This window comes from Pteropus alecto, unplaced genomic scaffold (assembly GCF_000325575.1).
Source record: "Pteropus alecto unplaced genomic scaffold, ASM32557v1 scaffold42, whole genome shotgun sequence".
Taxonomy (NCBI): domain Eukaryota; kingdom Metazoa; phylum Chordata; class Mammalia; order Chiroptera; family Pteropodidae; genus Pteropus; species Pteropus alecto.
The window spans coordinates 1,713,473-1,718,572 of NW_006434825.1; the positions used below are offsets into that span (position 1 = coordinate 1,713,473).

The 5,100-nt window shown below is 42.0% G+C and overlaps 1 pseudogene; it reads right to left on the minus strand.

Annotated features, from left to right (window-relative positions):
* Positions 1 to 3,409: 3,409 nt before the first annotated feature.
* LOC112478294 lies at positions 3,410 to 3,528 on the minus strand (annotated as a pseudogene).
* Positions 3,529 to 5,100: the final 1,572 nt, after the last annotated feature.

A 5,100-nucleotide genomic window follows, 5' to 3' on the forward strand; every position in this document is an offset into this window, starting at 1 on the left:
GCAATGAAATCCACGCTGCCAACAAAATCACATATTCCAATTTGTGTTTCCATACCCTGGGGTCTTCAGAATCAGGCAGATGTGGTTCTGAGTTGAGCTAACAGGAGGAAGGTGGAGGACACGGGAGCAGATGTAAGTATGGAGATTGACTTAAAGCATGTGGAAATTCTCCTCTGACAGCTTCTGTTTTCCTCTGAAGGCTGGCCTGGGAATTTAGTCTGTTACTGGGTGGTGCTATCCTTGTTTGGGTACAGAAGCTGAGAGGAAGAAGGAGACACAGTCAGCTTACTCACCGACACACATCTAGTGAGAGGCGAGAAGAGGGGTAAGTCCTGATTGCCTGGAACCCAATGTATTGACTCTCTGCCCTCGGCATACTGCCTTCTTACAACCTTCAAATTACTGCAGTCATTGCAGACTGTCAGGAACCCGCTCTTCATTGCCAGGACTGAGCACTGAATAATTAAATGCATTTTAAAGTCTTCTTTATATCCAGAATTTCGAGCTCTTACATTGCCATTTTTTCTTCTTTCTTTTCTCTTTTAAATAGTATGGTAAGCATTTTTACCATTGGCTGCTTTTCTCTTTCATTTCTAATTCTTTTTCTCAACTCCTTTCTGAGTCAACTGCTGCCACCGTGCATATCGTTAGAGTTTTAAGAAGGAGAAAGGAAGCCAGGAAGATGGTTGATCGGCAACATGGATCATCCACCACTGGCTAATTGGCAAAATGCAGTCATTGGCATCATTTCGTACACAATGAACTGTCCATGTCAGCTGTGTGTCCATGCAACTGGGATTTCGCAATCACATGGGACAGGGTCACACCCCAGCTGACATTTTATTAGCTGCATGCGCTTGGGCAAGTTACTTAAAATCCGAGTCTCAGTTTTCTCATCTGTCTAAAAAATTCATAATGTGTGCCCCTCAGTGCTGCAGTGAGGATAAAGTGAGACCCCTTATTAAAATGCCTCTTAAGTGGTCCTGGCATACTCTTTAAACATATAACTAAAGTCGTGGAGGCACTCTCCTCATCCCCAGCCCAGTGGGAAGGATTAATGCATTCTTTCTTGAAAGAACTTACATGTACATATGGAATTGGCAAAAGTCTGGCTCTTTGGCCCAATTCCAAACAAAACTAATCATCAGAAACTTCATGCAGATTTACGATTACTCTTTCTATAACAGGGTTAGGTCCAAGCTGCTGAGACAGAATTAAAAAGGGAGCTGCTGCAAGCAGAGAAGGCTCAGGTCTTCACAAAGAAGCATTTTCAAATGGGGCACCTAGTGTGGAACTCTGTCTCCAGGTTGGCTGTAAATTAATAGCAAATGTTAAAACAGCTTCGCTCCCCTTTCCTAAAATTATTGTGATGGGCCCTCACAACTGGGCTATTAGTTTTCATTTAATGCTGATAAAGAGAGGCACATAGGATCTTCTCAATATAATGTGCTTCTTCCAAGACGTAATCGAGTTTTATGATGGCTGGTTTCTCTCCTTTAAGCCAGATGTGTACATGGAGCCTTTCTCATCATGGGTAGAGTAGCAATAGCATTGAGCTTTGAGCCCGGGTCCCAGAACACATCTTGCCACACACTAACTGTGAGATCCCTAATGAGCCATCCGCGTTCTCTGCGGCCTGGTTCCCCTTTTGTAAAACAGCCGATTGGGGCAGAAACGAGGATGTCAACTTCAGGCAGCCTGCAGAAATAGTTTGCTACATATGGGCAACACATTCTTAAGAAACATTATATTTATTACCAATACTAAAATATTGGCAGTGTGCACATACAAAAAAATGTGAATTTTTGGCTTCTTTTAGAAAACTGAAGGATTAGGTAGCAGGATCTGCATTCCAAAATGGCAGCAGTTGGATCGCACTCGTCAGTAGTTGCCGCATTTTGCTTGATCATATGCCGGCTTTTCAGTTTGCCACTGTTCCCATCACTTTCTATTAGTGGCATCTACTATTTGTTCATGTATTTTTCTGGTTCCTGTGTTGTAGTTTGAAATCCCTATATTGAAAAAAAACTCTTCTAGTTGAATGATTTAGGATTTTGAGGATCATTGTGATCTCAGAGCCTTATTACCTGAGTGAAAATACTCAGAATGGAAAATATTTTGGTGAGAAAAATCTATATTCTTCCGAAGAACCTAAGGTGTTTTTGATTCAATTTATTCAGTCTTTTTTGAAAGCCTACTATGTGAAAAATGTTTTCTGATATATACTGGAAATACGAGAATGAACATAAATTCGGTAGAAGACAAGAAAATAAGCAAACGGCCAAATTAATGTTTATGAAATTAACATCTGAGAGAATCCCAATATTATAGAAGAACATAGTTTTATAAAAAAAAAAAAAGAACAATTTAGTGGGAAGCTCCTTTAGGCTGAGAGGTTGCCATGGAGCTGAGAATCAGACATCTGGAAGAAGCCAGAGAAAGGTCAGTGTGGCTGGATATCATGGATGAGAGCAAGTTGATGAGGTAAGCAGTGGCCAGATCAACAGGACTTTGGAAGACCTGAGAATTCAGCTTGATTTTTCAAAGCTTTTGGAAAAAATAGACAGAGCCATTATTGGCTACCCACTTTGACATGGCTCAGAAGTCCCAGCTCAGGAAACCCACAGCGACTTAAACAGACATGTCTTCCTCACCCCCTCTATCCAAATTCCCTGACCTTCCCTCTGTCTCCAGTGTGTTGATGTCATAGATGTCATTTATAAGTGGAGATTTCTTTTCTTGTAGAGGTTGTGATGGAATCATTTGAGGAAAGAAAACTAGCACTTACTAAAAATGTTCTATGTGCCAGATGCTGTTCTGTATAATTAATAAACACTTTGTATTCAAGTATAAATTAGCATTGAAGTTCACAGGTCATACGTGTACAGGTTGATGGATTTCACAGACTGAACAGCACTCAGATCATTGTGAACAGCACTCAGATCTTCCAACCATCATGCCCCCTGTTAGGGTAACCACTAACCCAGTCCTAACCCCATAGAGCAGCATTTGCCTGTTATTGAACTTTTTATAAATGGAATCATATAGTATATACTGACTTCTTTGCTCAACATTGTATTTTGTGAGATCTATTTATGTCGTTGCTTGCAGTTGTAGTTCATTTTCGTTACTCTAAATTATATCTTTGTGCAAATATAGCACACTCTACCATTTTTACTATAGATGGGCATTGGGTTATTTAGAGTTGTTACGTGTGGCGCCGCAGCGGACATTCTTGTACATGTCTCTTCATACGTGTGTACATGCATTTCTGTTGCACATATCCCCGCAAGTCGTGTTCTGCTTCAGTAGGTCCTGTGAAAATTTACACCTTTTCTGTCTCTATAAGGTATATTTTTTCTCAAGTTCTCTTGTCAACCATTTTTGTTTCTTTTTCTTTTTTTTTTAACGCCTGTAGCACCTGGTCTTCCTGGGTGGTCTCCCATCCAAGTACTAACCAGGTCCGACCCTGCTTAGCTTCTGAGATCAGACAGGATTGGGTGTGTTCAGGGTGGTATGGCCGTAGACTCTTGACAACTTTTTGATGTAGATATTTCTTCTACTGTCCATGTGCTCTCCATCACACAGTGAGCCCCAGATGATTTATGAGCTGTGTGACCTTACCCAAATGCTACTTCTCCATCAACCCTTTCCAGAGCCAGCCAAAAGGAGTTAACTGTGATGCTCTCTGCTCCCCAGGCACCTCCTGGGTGTCCCTCTGGCCACTGTCATGGACAGTGCTACAGATGGTGAAGGGGCTGGCTCCATGGTCAGCCAGACATGGCTTGAGTGTCAGCTAAGCCACTCAGTTCATATGGACTTGGGGACAAATTCAGTTGACTTATTGGTAAGCAAGGGTAATAATAAAGACTTCACAGGTATGGTGTGAAGATAAATGATATAAGAGCAGTGCTTAAGCAGGATCTGGCACATGGTACAGGCACTCAACAAAAGAGATGGATGGACAAACAAATGGATAAATAGAGAAGGGAGTAGATAGTCCCACAGACAATGATTCATTACAACTTGGAGAATATATACTTGTATATATTCTCTCTCTCTGTATGTTTGTGCCTGCCACATGCAATTATATCTCTACACTCATTCACCTTCCATTTGATGGGGCTTGGGTAACATTTCTCCTTTTAGGGGTCTGCCTCTCCTCACTGAAGAGGTGTGAGCAGATTCAGAATAAACATTTGTTGATTAACTACTGTCTGCCAGGAACCTTCAAAACCTTTGCACCCATTAGCTCCATTATTTTCACTAAGTAAACCTTAGGGATTTCATGCTGAATTTACAGCCAGGGAAGGTGAGGATCAGAGAGGTAAAGTAACTTACCTGAGGGAACCAGCTTATGAGCATCAGAGACAAGACTCAGTATTGGGTCTCATTCCCAGAATAGTACATTTCTCTTATTTCCTACATTGTAGTGTTTCCCTATAGTCTTTGGATCTTTGTGATTCTTCTAGAGTTCTCCATGTTCCTGGCTAGGGAGAGTTTTGCAGAGGCCAGGTCTGTACTTGTAAGAAATGGTTTGGAGCCAGCATGCAGTTAAAAAATAAGGAAAAATAGAAGGAAACTCAGTGGAAAGCCAGGAAGCCAGAGATACTGTGGCAAACACAGCGTTATACAGCCATGTCTCCTGCTTGAGTGGCTTTGCACTCAGAGAGACCGAGTCCAGCTTCTGTCCCCATTACTCACAGTGCTGGGTTGTATCATGCTCTCCCAAAATTTTTGTCCAACCAGAAACTTAGAATGTGACCTTATTTGGAAAAAGCCTTTGTAGATGTAAATAGTTAAGGATCCCAAGATTAAATCACCCTGGCTTTAGGGTAGACTCTATAGCCAATGACGGATGTCCTTTTAAGTAGAGGAGAGGACACAAACACAGAGAGAAGAGGCCACGTGAAGATGGAGGCAGAGATCAGGGTGATGCACTACAAGTCACGGACGGGCAAGGGCTGCTGGTGACCACCAGGAGCAAGAAAGGCTTGAGGCAGTTTCTCCCTCGGAGCCTCCAGAAGTAACCCACCCTGCCAACACTTGATTTGGGATTTCTGGCCTCTGAAACTATGAGAGAATAAAGTTCTGTCATCT